Here is a 20,765-nt window from a genome sequence, read left to right on the forward strand (position 1 = left end):
AAACTATACTCCTTTGGAGTGAGCAGGAAGATTCTCAAAATTGTTTTCACCTTTATTGAAAGTATACTGACTTTGTCATCAATATGCTGGTTTCACTCTCTATCACGAAACAAGAAACACCTCCAGAGCATTGTGCACCCTTTTACTTTTGAGACTCTTCACCTTCTGAACTTCTGAACCCCCCCCCCCCACACACACACACACACGCACACACGCACGCACGCACACACACACACACACACACACACACACACAAACACACAAACACACACATGCACACCCCTGTCTGTCCTGTTATTCCTTTTGTCTTTTGTTATATGTCTTATACATTGTGCGGTTTATAGAAATAGCCCCTCGGGGATTAATAAAGTTTTTTTTATTGAATTAAATTGAGTTTAAGTTTTCCATAATAATACCCACCTTTATCAAGCTGAATTCAAATGCTGAATCATAATAGGAAGTAAGAGACAATATGGATCTGGCACTTACTGTAAAAAAGAAAGAAAAGAAACTGAGAGATGATGCTCGTGCAGCTCTTGCTGGTAGATTCGTGTTTATACTGTAGGCTCTTAATTATTTTACCAACGCTAGCTAACGTCAGCAACCTAGGCTAGGTTACCTAGCAATTGGATTTAATGTAGCCCTAAATTATAGACATCTCCCAGCAGATCAGGGTGAGGAAATCAGCCAATTGATAATGGTGTAACACATGCCTTTACATTAATTCACTGATGCTTTTATCCAAAGCAACTTACAAATGAGGACTGATATTAAAGCCTCATTGTAAACATTGTAGTATTTACTTAGAGGAACAGTAAATACTACCTTTGCATACAGAACAGGATGCGTGCGTAAGTGCAGAGGTGTAAGTGACAACCTAAAAAGCAATGAAGACACAACCATTACAGAGGAAGTGATCAAGAAAGATAGCAGTGGTAAGTTTTAAGTAGGCCTAAAGGAAGCACATGGTACGTGTGGTGTCATGAAAGCCTAACAAGGCTTTATCACCATAGCATAATAGGTCGATCATTGGTCCTTATAGTACACACCTACACAATGGAGATTTGTTATTTAAAGTTTAGGTTCCTTTTGATTATCCAAAATAGAGAGATAGAACTGCATGATGTTTACATGCTTGGCCAGGTCTGGTTTCTAAAACAAACATTTGTTACCGTGTGGTGTGCCAGGGTGTGTCTAAAGAAACGCCTGGCACAGGAGCAACAACAATAGGTTTCACTTTCGATTCAGTTTGGTAAGACTGACTCTAATAGATTTGCCTATGAGCACCAGTGCCACTTGCCACCGTGTCCTCCTCTGACTGTGCATGTGAGGGTCAGCAACATCAACTTAACCACCCACACACAAGTAAGTGAGATGTCTTTTTAAGAAAGAAAAGTGAAATACAATGTAGTTTAATGTAGTTTATTGTAAATCCTGAAACAAATTGTTGCCGGAATTTGAATGTAATAACACATTCAAGAATGTCACACGAAGACTTTGTTCGGCTGCTAGTTACTTGCAACAGCTGTTATATTTGGTATTTCTATTTGTAACAGTTTTGCACAGTTCAACATTGTTAGGGTTAATGTTCTTTGTTTGTCATCTGATTACATTTCACGTGTTGGTATAGAGCATAGCACTGTCCCTGACTGTTCTTCAATCTGGCCAGGTCTGAATCTGCTGTCTACTCAACCATCTAAGGGGGGAAAACACTCTTGATGGTGATCTACATTGCTCTGGCAGTGGGAATTGGGAACATTTACATATTGGGACTTAAGTGTTGTGTTAACAGTGTGTGTGTGTGTGTGTGTGTGTGTGTGTGTGTGTGTGTGTGTGTGTGTGTGTGTGTGTGTTTCTGTGTGAAAGAGTGAGTGAATGACTGAGCAACTGAGACAGAGATAAAGAGAGAGAGAGAGAATTGTTGCTGTGGATTTACATGTATGAGTATTCTGTTGTGACTGACTGTTTCCCTTCATATCTCCCTCCCTTCCTCTCTCTCTGCTCTCGTCAGTCAGACCATCGAGACTGAGCTTTGCAAACCAAGGGCCTCTCTTTAGGACACCAGCAGCAGTCAGTGATCTGACCTTGTCTGTATAGTCTGGACAGCAGCCCTCTTGACAGAGGAACACTCACTCCAGGAGCATGCTCGACCAGTTTACCAAGACATTCAGATCCACAATGAGCTCTGCTGCTAAAGAAGCCGTCCTATTGGGGTCAAGTATCAGTGGGAGGTCTGATCGGTTGTCTTGGGAAGTCATTATGACCCCTGGTCAAGGAATTGTACCAGGCTCTCATTTGACACGTTCTCCAAGACGACCAGACTGAGAAGCGATGCCTAAGTCCTCCTTCTCTATCTCTCTTGTTTTTCTAACATCATAAAATAATAATTTATCTGAGTTATCATTAAGAGGAGGGTATAATGTACCCTGTCTCTGATACCAGGATAAACTCAGAGGATTGAGACAGTCCCCTGTGTCAGAGGACTCAAGCAATGAGATGGAATGGGTATGTCCTGTCCACCAGCATAATGCACACACCCCAGTTTGATCTGTCAGATAAAACAGTTTCCAACAGTTTAAATTAGTTTTCAAACAGTTTGAATCTGAGCGCCCAATCACATTTCCATACTAAAGCAGACGACTAGGGATGAACGTGATGACGTCACCAGCATGCTGGAGGGACTGCATCTGACTGAAGAGATGGAGTGGGTATGTTTGAGATCAAGAAACCTAAGCCTGTTAGACACTCATGACTTTGAATCATTGCAATCATGGCTAAACTCCTCCTGTGATAAGATGTGTATCTACATGATGTGTAAATGCAAAAAGACCGAAGACATTATCGAATCAAGTTCCATATCAATAGGACTTCAGCTCCCAGTTATACGCCATCAGTCAAAGAAATCTGTGGTTGTTCCTCTTGTACATTTCACAGACACCTCAGATGGGTCCCGTCGGTGAGGTCACTCAGTCATTCCAGAGTCTAAGCTTGGCTCCCCAGGATGAGCAGATGGACTGGGTATGCAGACTTTAAAACAGACCTTTATTCAATGCCTTATGTTTAATGGTCCATCCCTCGACTGCTCAGTCCTTCATGTTGACATTATTTTGTTTACAGGTACCAGAAGATGCCAGCTGTGGCTTGGTAGAATCATTCCAGGGCCTGTCGCTGGGAGCTGTTGAGGAGAAGATGGAGACTGATTTATGAGACTTATGAGATTTTTGTGTCCAATTGTGGACATGACAACCTGAACACTGTAAATTAGTATACTGTTTATATTGTACATATTTAGATGTTATGTATGTCTGGATTTATCCATTATGTCAAATGGAAATGTAATAAATGTAACCCGGTCACACTATATATGGTGTCATTCTTCTCTGGGTTTCAAACGCATTCAAAGCATTAAGACTAGAATGGAAGCAACACAATTTGAGGGTCAGGAAATTTGGAGTCTGGAGATCTGGAGTCACTGCATTGAGATGCCTGGTTAAGATGTGTTCAGGCCAATCAAATCATTTGGGTGGGCTTTACACAATGATGGACAGGTGAGCTACAGTGAAGTGGTCATCCACAGCACCTGAGTTGATTTTGTCAACAAAATCACTGCCACTGGAGAGGGGAGATGTTTAGATTCTGCTATTAGGTCTGTTAAACAAGATATTAACAATATTAAAAGACAGACTGTGAAGACATTTTATATACTCAAATGTAGTGGGTGGGGTAAAGTCAGGCTGGCCTTCAGGTTGAAACATGCCCCAATCCAAATGGCGTGTTACCAGACTCAAATTCTGATAAGAATTCGACTCTGGCTTACATAGATAAAAACACTTCATGGTACCTGTGGAATTTACTTCAAATAGCTTCTCATTTTACCCCTGAATGAGGAATAAACTGACTGCAACTAGTGTTATAATAGTGTGTATTGTATGTTCACTGTGAGAGAAGAGAGACATATTTTCCAACAGAGGTCAAGAGAATCTGCTAATGCAGACTTGCAAATGCACATGGTGTTACAGCAGCCTCTATGCATGTCACCATAATGAAACAAGTTACAGATCCTGGTGAAGTCTTCAGCACCGGGCCCTTTAGCTATAGGCATGCTGCGTCTGGTCCTGTTCCTGAGGCAGATTAGTGTGTGCCTGTTTGTGTGTGGTGTATCTGGGTGTGTCTGTGGTCTGTGAATGCCTGTGGCACAGAAGCGATAAGATTCACTTTCGATTCTTTTTGGTATGACGGCGGTTTCGTTTCACTTGCTGCAGTGTTGTCCTCATGACAATGCTTCTTTGTTAGCACAGGAACCGGCGCGCTCAACACAGAAAATAAAATCCCTCTGTGGGTGCGAGTCCAACAACAAAAATAAAGTTGAAAACACACTCACAATCTTTTCGGTTTCGGCCCCTGGCCAACATGCTGATGATTACCAGGGTCACAACGTTTGCTGAAGACATGGTCCAATAAAGACATATGAAGACCAGACTTTTGTGAGAGCGGTTTTTCAACTCCCTCTTTGCTCTGACCCTGGTATCCTGCATCTGTTATCTGGTTATATTAGCCTTCAAGAATAGTCAGATATTTTCCTCTAGGGTTTGTTTGTTTTTATAATGTTTGCCGGTCTGTGTCGTTTTTAGTCTTGCACAGTGTATGGTAATCACCTTTGGCTGCAAAAGTACTAAAGGAATCATGTCCATATTCAGATTAATTTTAGATTCATAACTTTTTTATTTTTGTTAAAAATCTGCATTGTGCCCCTGTGACCTTATGCCCCATAGGTTTATTAACCTATGACCTTTTATTAACCTAGGCCTCTGTGACCCTATGCCCCGTAGGTTTATTAACCTAGGCCCCTGTGACCCTATGCCCCATAGGTTTATTATTCTGGCTACATTCCCACCCTGGCTCATTCAATCTGGCCCCCTAATCACTCTCCACTTCAAGCTGGTGTGTGGTGAGCATTCTGGCGACCCCACCGTGCATCACCCAGGTGGGTGCTATGGTGGTTAGTGAGGTTCCCCCTTCCCTGTGAAGCACTTTGAGTGTCGAGAAAAGCTCTATACATGTAACGTGTTGTTATTTCAGCGGTGGATATATTCCGAAAACACCCATGCAAAATAACCAATATTAATTACAAAAACAAAGACATAGACTAGACACAGGAGCGATAAGAATCACTTTCGATTCTTTTCGTTATGACGGTGGTTTCACTTGCTGCGGTGTTGTCCTCCTCATGACAATACAGTTCCTCTTTGGTAACACAGGAACAACTGATTCTACTCCCCTCCTGTACAAAGTGGTAAATTATGACTCAATATGGATTGCCAAATAGACACATCAGTAGGAACCATAGCTTCCTTCAAAAAAACTTTCAGTAAAATGAATAGACTATGCTGAATATTTTAATTTACACACATTTGCACACATTTGCTAAACATTATTTCATTTGAGCATCCAAGAAATTAACTCTTAGTTAAGATGATGGCCCTCTGGTAAGATTAACTTTCGATTCAACTGGTTGTTGGCTGAAGTGTTACCTCATATGTAATGGAATCTGGGAGAAAAAATTGATCAGGCATTTCCTCATAGCTGCCTTATATTGCAGGTGACCGTGGTTACACAATTCAGTTGTCTTCAGGTAATAGGGGAGCAGGTGTGAACCAGGTGAATCTCCAGATGTGGCAAAGGTAAGAGCTATTCGGTTATTAGAGTTATTAGTCGGGTAAAAAAGCAGGGATAGTATTAGGCCCCAACACGTTAATCTGCAGGGTGCTGAATCCTCCCAACAATTTAGGAACAGTTCTGAATTATGGGCAGCACTCATCAGTTGTTTTAAAGCATTTTAATGACCCACAATCATACTGGAATGAACAGATTCTCTAAATCCAAATGAAACTGTTCTCGATTAGGTGGACATATTGGGAGCATATTAGATTCCGCCGAGCTTGTTTTTTTTTTTTTTTCTTTAACGGGTCACTCTACGAAACGAGTTACCATTTGCATCCACTACACGAGCTAAAGCCATAGTGTGTTTCTAAATCCTATAGCTAATAATGCAAGGGTTCTTGTATACATGAGAGTATCACACTATTTTTAACCATTTATGGCCATTTCCTTGTGTCTGGGTAGACCGACATGACATTTATATCTAAAATATCACTATATAAATGTTAGATTCTTATTACATTTTTGTGTCCCTTTTGATTTGATAAACCTTTGATTTGGTTTATCATTCCGTCAAATTAACTTGTTTTGTCTGTAAATAGCATATTGTTACTGGAAAGGAAATCACAGACAGACATTTTTTAATAATGACTAGAGCACTCAAGAAACTAAGAAAGTCAGAATGTCAGAATGTCAGTCAAGCTTAATCCAACCACCCCAATAAGACAGGAATAACTGTCTATAAGGATAATGATAATCATAATCATAATCATAATCATAATAATGATTTCTAATTGACGATGTTAAGTCAATAACTAGATACTGGAAAACTAGAGCCATTTTATCATGTTTTATCACATTACATTTCATTACATTATATTTAAATGTGAAAATGTATATTCACGAGGTGAAAAGAAATGTACATAGCCTAATATGTCTGGGGAAATTAATTGTTTGTATTAATGGTTTATTATCGTCAAGTTGCTTTGGATACAATTGTCAACAATAACAAACTTAAACAATAACATGTAACAGTATGTTGTAAAAAAGACAATTTTATCTCAAAATGATTTTTCCCTTCCGAGACAGACAGGTCAGCGGGGGGACAGTGGCAGCTCTCTTTTGCCAGCATCAGCTGCCTCTTCAACTGAGGAGAATGTGAGAGCACTGATGGTGATCTTACATTGATGTGGGCAGGGATATAGTAACCAATATACAGATGCTTTCTTCATAATCTTACTTTCCTTCGGTCAGGCATTTCTGGTCCAAAAGAAGTTATTTCTGGCAATTCTCTTGGCAAGCTGTGGAGCCTTAGTTCAGAAAGACTGAGCAGTCAGTCAGTCTGGCTAAGTCGCCACCTCTTGCTCTAAGGCCTTGCCGGAAATGGAGGACTTTTGGACTGGATTCTCGGCGTGTAAGCAGTAAAGGTTGGACTAAAGTCTTCACACCTGAAGCACCTCTCTCTTTTCTTTTACTCTCTTCAGAAATGTTGATGAGATATATCCATAGTATGTGCCATAATAACGACAGTTCGTTGTCATTGAAATCATTTAATATCTAATACAGTGGAGTAGCTTAAATCTTTTTCATTGTTTAAGTAGACCATGTGTAAAACCAATAACAGAAGAAGCTCTGATCAACTGTACTAGGCAGAGTCTAATCTTCTTCCTCTGTTGTACCAGAAGGAATGGAGAAGATCCACACAGTGCCTCACAGCAGACTCCAAGTATGAAATGGAATGGGTATGTAAACCACATAGCTGTTATCATTCGTCTAAGCAAACAGTGGATTGATGTTGAATTGTGTCCTTAACATATTTACGGTGTATGTATCCCTTTCAATCAAAAAGCAGGCATCAGAAGATGCCCCTCATGACATGGTTGCCATGTTACAGAGAGTTCACCTGACTGACGACATGGAATGGGTACGTTTATGAGGCAGCCTGGGTGCCACCAATCACAGAGCCAGGAGTGCAGATTCCCACCAATCACAGAGCCTGGAGTTTAGAGTCCCACTAATCACAGAGCCAGGAGTTTAGAGTCCCACCAATCACAGAGCCAGGGGTGTAGAGTGCCAATCAGTCGGGAGTGTTGACAGTGACAGGAGTGTAGACAGGAGTGTCATTGTTGTAGCTGCCAAATTTCAAGAGTTTTAGAGCATGCCAAGTTGGTGAAAAAAGGCAAAATGTGACCCAGAAGAAATTTCATCTGAGCAAGAACAATAGGGCCTTGCACCTTCGGTGCAGCCACTTCAGTGGGCGCACCTCGGTGCTCGGGCCCTAAAAACAAAGACATATATATTAGACACAGAAGCGATAAGATTCACTTTTGATTCTTTTCGGTATGACAGCAGTTTCACTTGCTGCAGTGTTGTCCTCATGACAATACAGTTCCTCTTTGATAACACAGAAACAACTGATTCTATTCCCCTCTGGAATTAATTCTTAGTTAAGATGATGGCCCTCTGGTAAGATTAACTTTCGATTCAACTGGTTGTTGGCTGTTACCTCATATGTAATGAAATCTGGGGGAAAAAATTATCAGGCATTTCCTCATAGCTAGCCTTTTATTGCAGGTGATCGTGGTCACATAATTCAGTTGTCTTCAGGTACAGTATAATAGAGGAGCAGGTGTGATCCAGGGGAATCTCCAGATTTGGCAAAGGTAAGAGCTTTTTAGGCATACTTGGGTAAAAAAGCAGGGATAGTCCCCAACACATTAATCTGCAGGGTGCTAAATCCTCCCAACAATTTAGGAACAGTTCTGAATTAAGGGCAGCACTCATCAGTTGTTTTAAACCTTTCAATGACCCACAAGTATACTGGAATTAACAGATTATCTATATCCAAATAAAACTGTTCTCAATTAGGTGAACATATTGTGAGCATATTAGATTCTGCAGAGTTGTTGTTGTTGTTTTTTTTTTAACGGGTCGCTCTACGAAACAGGTTACGAACTAGAGCCATACTGTAGTGTGTTTCTAAAGCCTAAAGCAGCTAATAATGCAAGGGTTCTTATTAACATGATTAGAGAGTATCACGCTATTTTTAACCATTTAGTGTATGGCCATTTCCTTGTGTCCGGGTAGACCGACAAGACATTTATGTAAAATATCACCATGTAAATGTTAAATTATTATTCAATGTTTGCGTCCCTTTTGATTTGATAAATCTTTGATTTGGTTTATCATTCCGTCAAATTAACTTGTTTTGTCTGTAAATAGCATATTGTTACTGGAAATGAAATCACAGACACTCAAGCACTCAAGAAACTAAGTAGAAAGTCAGAATGTCAGAATGTCAGTTAAGCTTAATCCAACCACCCCAATAAAACAGGAATAACTGTCTATAAGGATAATGATAATCATAATAATGATTTCTAATTGACGATGTTAAGTCAATAACTTTCGATACTGGAAAACTAGAGCTATTTTATCATGTTTTATCACATTACATTTCATTACACTATATTTAAATGTGAAAATGTATATTCACGAGGTGAAAAGAAATGTACATAATATGTCTGGGGAAATTAATTGTTTGTATTAATGGTTTATTATCGTTAAGTTGCTTTGGATACAATTGTCAACAATAACAAACTTAAACAATAACATGTAACAGTATGTTGTAAAAAAGACAATTTTATCTCAAAATGATTTTTCCCTTCCGAGACAGACAGGTCAGCAGGGGGACAGTGGCAGCTCTCTTTTGCCAGCATCAGCTGCCTCTTCAACTGAGGAGAATGTGAGAGCACTGATGGTGATCTTACATGGATGTGGGCAGGGATATAGTAACCAATATACAGATGCTTTCTTCATAATCTTACTTTCCTTCGGTCAGGCATTTCTGATCCAAAAGAAGTTATTTCTGGCAATTCTCTTCTGGCAAGCTGTGGAGCCTTAGTTCAGAAAGACTGAGCCGTCATTCAGTCAGTCTGGCTAAGTCGCCACCTCTTGCTTTAAGGCCTTGCCGGAAATGGAGGACTTTTGGAGTGGATTCTCGGCGCGTGAGCAGTAAAGGTTGGACTAAAGTCTTCACACCTGAAGCACCTCTCTCTTTTCTTTTACTCTCTTCAGAAATGTTGATGAGATATATCCATAGTCCATAGTATGTGCCATAATAACGACAGTTTGTTGTCATTGAAATAATTTAACATCTAATACAGTGGAGTAGCTTAAATCCTTTTCATTGTTTAAGTAGACCATGTGTAAAACCAATAACAGAAGAAGCTCTTATCAACCGTACTAGGCAGAGTCTAATCTTCTTCCTTTGTTTTACCAGAAGGAATGGAGAAGATCCACACAGTGCCTCACAGCAGACTCCAAGTATGAAATGGAATGGGTATGTAAACCATAGTTGTTATCATTCATATGAGCAAACAGTGGATTGATGTTGAATTGTTGTGTCCTTAACATATTTACGTTTGCATGCGTGGTGGACGATATGCGGGATTCTCTTTTCGGGTTTAACTGGGTAAACCTATTCCGACGCACCTGTCCCCACAAAAGAGGTGTGTAAAAGCGTTTTGTAAACCCTCTATAGTATAATCATTTATACCACCATTGATATACTTATTAATACCAACCATCATGACTTACAGTAATACTAACACACTTTATTTCTCTTCCCTTTCCCCTATACCTCACCTGTGAGGTAAACCATTACCAGCCATCAACCATCTCTGTGCCTGTCCCTCATCACACCTGAAGTCACATCCCTATGACTGCCCTACCATCGCCTGCTGTGGCTCCCTGCCCGAATCCTTGGCCCACGCATCCTAGCGACCCATCACTTTCCGAAATAACTAATGGATTACTAATGGACAATTTATTCCCTACACTGGACTATTTGAACTTTCATTGTCATTGTAACTTTCAAACTACAAATGACTTTACTGTAACTGACCCTAGGCAGATGGGTTGGGCCCTTGAGTCGTGGATCTGTCTGAGGTTTCTTCCTACTGTATATGTATCTCCAATTCTAGGGAGTTTTTCCTTGCCCCTGTTACTCATGGGCTCTCTTTGAATGTTTAACACTCTGTAAGGCGCTCTATAAGTGAAATTAAATTGAAATTGAAATTGAAAATTTACGGAGTGTGTATCCCTTCCCATCAAAAAGCATGACATGACATGACATGACATGGTTGCCATGTTACAGAGAGTTCACCTGACTGACGACATGGAATGGGTACGTTTATGAGGCAGCCTGGGTGCCACCAATTACAGAGCCAGGAGTACAGAGTCCCACCAATCACAGAGCCTGGAGTTTAGAGTCATACCAATCACAGAGCCAGGAGTTTAGAGTCCCACCAATCACAGAGCCAGGAGTTTAGAGTCCCACCAATCACAGAGCCAGGGGTGTAGAGTGCCAATCAGTCGGCAGTGTAGACAGTGACAGGATTATAGACAGGAGTGTCATTGTTGTGGACTGTGTGTCAGATATGTGTCAGTTTACACTGGCCATGGAATGTGCCACAGACATAGGCCTACCATAAAACTGAAAATCTTCATTCCCTCAAAAAGTACTGCGTATTGAGTAAAGATGATGCAACAAAGGGTAAAATCCAAGGACATGCCCACATTGGATGTTCAGCGGCGCCAGCAAAGAACGAAGTAGTTACAATCACAAGAGCTTGAATATAGAATAATATGGGTTTACTGGGGCACACACAGTAAAGCAGCATTCACACCAAGAACGATAACGATAACTATAACTATAACCATAACGATAAAAACGTTCACACTGGCCAACGATAAGAAAATTCTCTCCTCGTGTTAATGAATGTGATGACTATATTATGGGTTCTGATTGGCTCTGAAAGAGCGATATTTGTGCATAGTTATCGTTATAGTTATCATTCTTAGTGTGAACGGCCCTGAAGGGGCACAAATGTAACGGTGCAAGAGGGCACAGATACTTTGACCCTTGTAACACACAAGCAATAAGACGGAGACAGTAGTATCATAAAATACAAACAGTTTATTAACAGAGTATAAAAAGTAATTCACAACACATTCCAATCAATTGCCCCTATCCGTTCAGTCTTTTCCCTTAATTAGGTAAACTATGGTTTGTAATCTGGCGCCCCCTACTGTAAACACAATGTCACATGAATAGCTAGGCTCACTCCACACCAGTCCTACAATAGCCAACAATATTTAGAATAAATAGCACAGCAACCAAACCCACGATCAAAGCAGTATAAATAGTTCACTCAATGTGCAAAATTCAAGATTCAATCCATGCTATATCACTCCAAAATACAGGATACAATTGGACTAGTGCAAACATGCAATTTGAGCAATAAGATATAAATAAACACTCTGCAATTTGAGATATTCGACATGTGCAAATATGCAATTCCAATAACGTGATTAAATACCAAATAGCACAGCAACCAAACACACGGTCATAAGAATATATAAATAGTTCACTACGTGCAGAGTTAGCAATTCAATAAATATGATGGCACTCCAAAGTACGGGAAATACAATTCGACATGTGCAAATATACAATTCAAGCAAAGTGATTAAATATGTGCAAATACGCTCAGGGTGTATATAACTCGTAAGGTTGTCTATGTTAGAACAATTGCAAGTAGCCTAAACACCACGGACTTAAGGAAGTAGACGAGCAGCCACACACAGCTACCTAACTAAGGGGCGGAGGGGCAGAGGAGCGAGAGAGAGAGAACGAGAGAAGAGAGAGTAAAGTCAGTAGGCGAACTTCAGTCCACCACTCACGACCCAGCCCAGTCCAGAGTCACTGTAATCGCTGTAGAGTAGTGAGCGTTGCCAGCGGGGATACACCGTAGCCGCGGCTTGAATCCCACCCTTGTATTCCAGGCCGGCGTCACGCTGAGCAGCTCCGAAGGAGGCGGACAATCGAGACTGCGGGTAGAGGAAGGGAATAATCAGTTCTAGGATAGAATACGCATTCAGCCCACACGCTCTCACCAGAGTACAGTTCGGACACTTTCCTTAACTGACGATATTAGAGTGCGTTGAATAGTGTCGACTCGTCGTGCTGTTGTCCGCGTCTCGGAAGAGTTGTCGGTCGTCCTGGAGCCCTCTCTGCCGACGCAGGCGTTCATTGTCCTTTTATCCACGGCTTTGCCAATCCCGCAGCTCATCAGTGGAATTGGGTGCACCTGTGAACGGAGGTCCTCACACACCCACACGCAGGCTCAACCAGACACACAGAAAACAGCCAGTCCCACCCATATAAGTAATACATGTAAAATCAGTCCAGTGCATTCGCTACATTTCCCCCCAGTCTTTAATAGGGATCGTCCCGATCACTGTACCGTATATTTGCTACATTTCCCCCCAGTCTTTAACAGGGATCGTCCCGATCACTGCACCGTGTTCCATAGTCTCATTTCCATCAGGCCTACCCCTTTTCTACACAAACAGTAACAACTGTTTGTTTAAACAGTTAAATGTTTGTTTACAAACCATCTGATCACATTACTTAAGCAGGCAGCTGGGGACGAACACGATGACATCACCGACATGCTGGAGGGACTGCATCTGAGTGAGGAGATGGAGTGGGTATGTTTGAGATCAAGGAACCTAAGCCTGTCCATTCAACCACCTAAAGACTAAATCATGACAAAATCCGACAAATAAAAACATCACAAACAAAAAAAAAGAACGAAAGACCCTACTGACCAACACCATATCCTAATAGCTCCTGCACCTTCTGCTTGTAGCAAAGCATCCCTGATGTTAATCTCACAGTGCCATAGACAGGAGAGCTGCATCATCAGTATAGTTCAACTAGGCCTGTGTGTGTTTCATTCCCCTGTACTGTGCTGTACATGTCTGACCTCTGACACCTCAGACGGCTCCTGCAGATGAGGCCACCCAACGGGCTGACCGACCTCAGCAGTGTCACCATGACGAGGAGATGGACTGGGTCTGACTGGGTAAGGCAAACACATTCGTCATTCTAAAACAGTTTTGTTTAGTTGCACGATAATAATAATAATAATAATAATAATAGTAATAAAACCATTACTTGGGCTATACATTCTCTGCATCTTTAGCAACCATCTTTTACAGGTTCCTAAGGATTCTTCCAGTGACCTGGCAGAATGTCTGCAGTGCCTGACAATGGAAGCTGATGGACAGGAGATGGAAAATACTGAGTGTGACTGTGGTGGTCCCTTTTTCACCGTTTGAAAGACCAGGGGCCTGTACTATGAAGGGAGCTCAACCTACCCAGATGTAACCCAGGGTTACTTTGCTAAACCGGGGTTGACAAAACCTGGTTATCTTCATTGGTGTTAATCGGTACTACGACGCTGAGTAAGAAGTTGATTTGTTGAACTGGGGTTGAATCGGAGTTGGTGCGCGTTCACATAAAATGGGCGGGTTGCAGCGCAAATCATCACTTTTAATGATGACGCGATCACGTTATTTTACGGATAAGCAATGCGCAATGATTATAAAAAGTGCGAGGAATTAAAACCCACTTTACTATACATCAAATAGCCTACGTCGGCAGCAAACAAAGCAAGACAAGGCTGTTGGCAACGTAGGCTATTGCAGATCGGATATATGAAAGTAAAGTTTTATTTCATGTTCCTTAAATAGCCTATGTGTTACGCAGGATTAATAGCTTGCGGAATGTCTGAAATGTGTTGAAATAAATACATTTTGAGTTCATAAGAGTCCTACAGATGCAACACAATTCATGCCATGTATATGAATAAATATTAATAAAGGATAATTGAATGTTTAGCCCCATTGACTGATTTAGTGTATGCCTACTGTGAACATTTTAGATGCAACGGCAGTGCCGCTGGCAGCAGGTGAAAATGAAACTCAAAAACATTCAGAAGGTTTATAGGCCTAGTTATAGCTTGCATTAATATGTCTTAATTATGAAAATGTTATATTGCCAATGCTTATAGCCTCCACTTTGCCTCGATCAGCTGACAAATGCAACGAATTCCCTCGGCTGAGAATGTATAGGCTATCTTTCATAGAGAATATTATATGGAGAAAGATTCTGGCGGTCTTTAAAAACCCTCGCCTTGCGAAGAGAGGCGCTTACAATTTGCGCTCCAATAATGTATCTTCCAAGTAGCCTACGTCGACATTGTGGGGTGTGGTTAACCGCAAACCTCGGGTTAACCAAGATCATAACCTGCTCGGAGCAGGTTTGAGATGCAGCGTAAATTGCCATGGCAGCATACCTCGGTTAAAACCTATCCACCTTTCGTAGTACGGGTTAACCGGGAAGTTACGCCACACGTGATCAACTTACTCTCGAAGTTACCCAGCTAAGCCAGTAACCCCGCTTCGTAGTACAGGCCCCAGCAGGTCACATTTCCAGTGGACTGTAAATATTGTATAAAAGAGTAAATTGTACATCTGACTAAAGATAAGACATAAAACTGATCCAGCAGCTTCTGGACTTTACTCACTTTTCCTGCTTGTGAATTGTAATCTATTATTTCATGATGTTTGTTTTTACATATGTAAATATGTGCATGTATGTATGTTTACTAATAGATGGGTGGTAGTGGTTGTATTGGGTCAAAGTAAATGTGACAAACATTTGGCCTAAACTGATGGCCTATTTTCAGTGGTCTGGTGGACACGATAGTTTACTTGCTAGTTTACTATCTTTTGGTAATACAATCACATAATAAAAACAAGTCAACATCATTCATTTGCAAAAAAAGTTTTGTTAATTCCAGTGGCATCAGAAAAGGGACACACTGTAAGTGTTCCACAAATCTAGATATCTCACTTATCTCACTATAATACATGGGCTATTTATTGATTTTCAATGTAGTTTCATTAGTTTCTAATAGAAGGAATACACAAGGAATTCCAAGAGCATTAATCATAAACATGCAAATCTTTTACTGAATAATCATAGCAAACATGAAGTCATGACAAAATAAAGGGCCACAATAACATGACTTATTACGCGGGATACAGTATGTGTCTATGCCAGAGACACATAAGCATCAGCGTCCTTAATCCTAAACGCTGGATAGAGTACTGTAGTTCCTCTTGATGCATCCCAATCATTGCTAATGCTGTGTCATTCACGTCTGAATTCTGTAGCGGGCCTGCTGGGATGGCTTTGAAGCCTTCCAATGGTTGCATTGAGAGATATGACTTGAACTTTTTAAACTCAGCGTCTTTCAAATCCTCCAGTATCGACAAAAGAAGTTCCAATACCATGGTGATATTCTGAAATTAAAAATGGCCATTATAAGGTGATTAACTAAGGTAATAGACACACCACTTTTTGACCTACTGATGATTAAAGTACTCCAGAAATGATGCCAAAAAATGCCCAATGTACCCAAAAAACATTCCTAAAGAAAACTGCCCAGCAACGTTGTTCAAAAAGTAGCCCTGTGTAGATCATCTTACACTACACTTGCTTGCTCCACTAAATTTCTTACTGCATCAACATCTCTTTGGATAATAAAATTACAAAACTGTGTCACTGTCCAAATAGTTCTAGACAGTGTTGCCAGGGGGGGGGCAAATAACATTTTGAGTTCAATGGTTCTCTATGAGAAAAATGTCATTGGGCGTTTTTTTGCTGAAGATGGCGGGGTGATTGGACGGAAATCAGTCAACCCAATCTGGCAACACTGGTTCTGGACCTAACTGAATGTGCAGTGTGTATTGCGGATGCTCCTCTGATCTCTAATCTCCTGTGTGTTGTGTGGGTGTAGTGTATGTGAAGCAAGACCAGATAACGAACAAACTCATCAGACTGGTTTGGACACACAACGCTGTGGAACCAGACATTTTGGAGTAGCGAAAAAAGCAATCAAGATGGCAGCAAGATGATCAAAGAGGTTTTCAACCTCAACAAATTCTGTTAAAATATTTCAAGATTCTTCTCAACCCCTTGAATTACGTGATCTGATTGCATCAGATTACATCATCTGATCTATGGACCCAACCAACAGTGGTACCCAAAAATGATAATGTATGTTTTCCTGTCTACATTAACAGCTCAATATATTACACATTCTACACTCTATTCTTGAGGATATCTGAACAGAAAATCTGATAAAATGAACATGTCTATCATTCATAAAAAAAATATCATATTATCTGATAAAAACATAATTGTATTTGAATGAAGCGCTTGTAAAGCCATGTTCTACAGTATATATAAGGTGTTTATTACTGTACCTTATGCTAGTAGAAGTGACTTCTGCACCAGTGAAGTTTGTGCTGGTAGAGTGAGCTTGTGCCTGAAAACATTGGCGTATAAGTATGCCCATGCAGACACCCCCGCCGCCCCACCCTACCGCAGCCTTTGTGTCTGCTTTTCCGCATAATGCATAGGATATGCCTGTGAAGTTTAGATCTTACGACCTTAATGATGTTATCTGTTGGATTTGGTGTAGAAATCGTATTCTGAGTTGATAAAAATTACTAAAACAAAATACAATTTGTATTTAATTCCTTGGTTGTGATATATATTAATTCCAGAATTTTACATTTAATCTAATATTCATCATAAAGCTTATAATGAAAATATTTTTTTTTAACCTACTGTGCAGCAGTAACATGCCTACTCTACTCTGCGAGCATATAGGTTCTTGAAACTAAACTGGTCAAGCCAATCGGGTCTGAAAGACAAAGGGAAATATTTCTGGTATGGTCATGCTGAATGCATTGTAATTTTTTTCTAAATCCAGTACCTGGCCTGTAGACCCGTCCGCAATTTGGTGTAGGGGGAATTTCCCATTTGAACTAAGTTAGTGGGTCCCTAAAGAAGTTATTAAGAAATAAGACAATTCTTAAGAAAATATTGGCGAATAGCATTTAAGAACAATCTTAAGGACTTTCTGACAACGGGCCACAGTTCAAGTCTGACGAGTTTCATGATTACTGTGCAGAGAAAGGAATTGTACATCTCAAAACAACACCAAAATGGGCCCAAGCGAATGGCGAAGTCGAGCGCCAGAACAGCTCGCTCATGAAACGAATCAGAATCGCGCAATCTGCCGGATTGGAATGGCAGAAAGAACTCAGGCGATATGACACAGTGTATCAGGGAATTGCGCATAACACCACAGGAAAAAGTCCAGCCAAACTCTTATGCAACGGAAAGATGAGAGGAAGCTGCATTTGAACCCTTTTTTTCTTTGATTGAAAATGTTTTCCTTATGGAGGTGAAAAAAAGTTTTGAAGTGTTTTTTCTTTTGATTGAATCATTTTGAGACAAACGTACCGCAGAGGGCGGATGCTTTCCCATTGGCAGACATACTGTATGACAAGGGTCTAAACCAATCACGTCTTTCTGACCAACAAGTCCTGGCAGAGAATTTATGGTTGCCGGGGCAAGCCAGGGACTAGGCTAAAGAGAGCTGTGGTGGAGTTGTTGGGAAGTATATGAAGCATATTCTGTTAGATATTTAGATTACATAAAGTTTGCTAACAATAGTCAGCGTTGACTAGCGTTAATGTTCACTGTTGCTTCATTATTCGCGTAGGTCGGCCACTTGCATTTCAATGCGAGTTATGCAAGGAGCTTCCATCCACAAAGGGGACACAGCAGCAGCGAACATTAATAAGGTTAAGATCTTCCATAGTGACCACTTGAATCCTCTCTCGTTACCCTACTTGAAAATTACACTAGAGGGGACATTCCGCCGAATGAATGCCATTTATGTCCCCGGCATATAAAATGTATAAAAATATTTAGATATATCATATCAACTACTAATTATTATTAAACAAATCTCCATACACATTAATCATTGAAGAAATTAAAAATATATATTTTCAAAGTAGCCTATTATATAAAGGCATCCGAATCACTGTTTTATAGCCTTTGTTACCTGTCCCCGGAGTTAAATGAAACATTTTAACACAGTGAATCATAAATAAAAACCTTCCTAAATCTATCTTTTCCTGCATTAAAATGTAACTCCATACTTTATCTACACTCTAAAAAAATATTTTTAATAAAAACTTCATTATATTTTGGTTAAAATTCACATTTTAGTCGAGTCCCCAGGTTTTCACTCATTGCTGTTACCTACGTAAATACATCCCTCCTCCTAAAAATATTGGAACATTCCACCAGTAACATGTTTACCAGGAAGTGACATCATTTGGATCTGCTCAAGGTCATGGGAAGACCAAAAGTAAGTTTACTCATTTACTTTTCTTTAAATTTGAAGATATTGTCATTGTGTCATAGAGGGGTAACTCTAAAAACTCTTTCCTGTTACCTAAATTATCTCTTGACAGTATTTGTTGATATCAAAAGTAAAATCTTCAGTTAGGCTAAATCTTAGGAATGTACTCTGTTTGCAAAAGGTATTAGCATAGATGCTATGTGGCTAGATTTCATACAATTGTTAATTTTATGCTAAAAACTCATTGCTGTTACCCTCATTGCTGTTACTCAAATAAAGGTAACAGCAATGAGTGGCGGTAACAGCAATGAGTTGTGCCCTGTTTTATGAATGAATGAATATACATAATATCATAATTATATTAATGAGTTTACATGATTCCGTAAATTTTTTATTAATTTACTAAAGTTAGTTAAACGAGGAATTGTGTGAATCAATGTCATTGAATGCTGTCTATAGGAAAAAAACTGAAAATTTGATACATTTGATACAACATAGTAGCTGGTTCACTATTTGGCCTAACACAAATGGGGATAGTGACTTACTTTCAGTTAATATTAGTTACTGGTTTGTTATTTGGTCTATGTCTTTTCTTTTGTTGTTTTAGGGTTTTTTTGCTACAGAGAGCGTTCAGTGACCGTCAATAGGGCTATATTCACACCAAACTTTGCTTTTAAATTTCTCCTTTAAAGTAAATTTGTCATCTGAGATCAGTTTATAATTTGAATCGTAATTACAGGGACCCCATCAAGCACTCAGTGCTGCTGAAAAGTAGCGGCGCTATCGCGCTCGACGGGATGCAGATTCTGAGAGGAGAGTGAGATATTTAGAAAAGGAGAAGGAAAAGTACAGGAGAGACCTACAATCAGGGATAAGGAAAATCATTGGAGATGTCAGTGCCAGAGAGCAGCGAAAAACCCGCAGGAAGTGGAGGGAAGTGTACTGTAGGGTGCAAGAGAGAAAAAGGGCACTACAAGACCTTGTCACTCCTCCACACAGCCCTGAGCCAACGCAAGCTATAGATGTGCCGCCCAGCTCCTCAAGGTTTAGTTTTAGTCTGTGTATTGTGTATCTGTGTGTCTGTCATACAGTGCTAAGCATAACCAGATATTACAGCGTAGTAACAAAGTAGACGATGGAAACCTCTATTGATTAACATGCAGTATAGAGGACTTAATCAGTTCATCTCACTGTAAAAGTTTAAAGAGCCAATACAAAGATGTGCAGTTTCCAGCAGAAGTGTAAAATGGTGTAAAGTGTAAAAGTGCTTTGAGATATTAAAGAGTACTTACATAATTGCTTAATAATTTAGGCGATAGAATGGGCTATACATAAAATGTCAATAAATAATTAAAAACATAAATATGTGCATTAACAGTGATGTACTTGTGTTTTTAGACAATTTGATCAAGGACGGCGAAGGTTCAGGAGTACAAGAAAGAAGTTAACGAAACAAATGGAAGAATTACAACATCTTCTGACAAAGGAAATACGGAAAAAAGAGATACAAAAAACAGGTCCAAAGACTGAAAAGAAAAAATGAGTCTCCGCGAACAAAGGTCAAAAGAAAAATGGCACAGCTTCCACGCTCATCTGTTCAAAAAACACTGCTCTTCCATCATGCATTGGTAGAAACCATCAGGAGTAAGTTCATAAAAGCAAAGGGGGAGAAGGAAAGGCAAATCATTTCAAAAGTGATCAGGGAAGGTCCCTGAAAATACAGAATGCAAAGATTAGCCCAAGTTTCACTGGGTTTTTCAAAGGCAAGGTGGAATATTGAGACCAATGGCTACACTTACCAATGAAAGAGAAACAAAAGGGTGGGAAATGATCTGGTGGACAGCGTGATTGCTTTTTATCAGAGAGATGATGTGAGCCGAATGGCGACAGGGAAAAAGCAGGCAATCACCCTTAAAAAAACAAGAAAACAAAAATGTTTCCTTTTGGATACAATGAAGAACTTGC

The 20,765-nt window shown here is 40.1% G+C and overlaps 2 long non-coding RNA genes across 3 annotated transcripts; both read left to right on the forward strand.

Annotated features, from left to right (window-relative positions):
• The first annotated feature begins 1,306 nt into the window (after positions 1-1,306).
• Positions 1,307-3,351, forward strand: LOC134093476 (uncharacterized). Of its 2 annotated transcripts, XR_009940359.1 has the most exons (4): positions 1,307-1,365; positions 1,670-2,708; positions 2,935-3,018; positions 3,118-3,351. It is a non-coding gene; the product is annotated as an uncharacterized LOC134093476 (long non-coding RNA). The 2 variants fall into 2 exon arrangements; XR_009940358.1 differs by having other exon boundaries at positions 1,309-2,708.
• A 3,987-nt stretch (positions 3,352-7,338) lies between these two features.
• LOC134093487 (uncharacterized) lies at positions 7,339-10,708 on the forward strand. The gene is made up of 5 exons (XR_009940360.1): positions 7,339-7,400; positions 7,508-7,582; positions 8,233-8,321; positions 9,332-9,675; positions 9,938-10,708. It is a non-coding gene; the product is annotated as an uncharacterized LOC134093487 (long non-coding RNA).
• Positions 10,709-20,765: the final 10,057 nt, after the last annotated feature.

This window comes from Sardina pilchardus, chromosome 1 (assembly GCF_963854185.1).
Source record: "Sardina pilchardus chromosome 1, fSarPil1.1, whole genome shotgun sequence".
Taxonomy (NCBI): Eukaryota; Metazoa; Chordata; class Actinopteri; order Clupeiformes; family Clupeidae; genus Sardina; species Sardina pilchardus.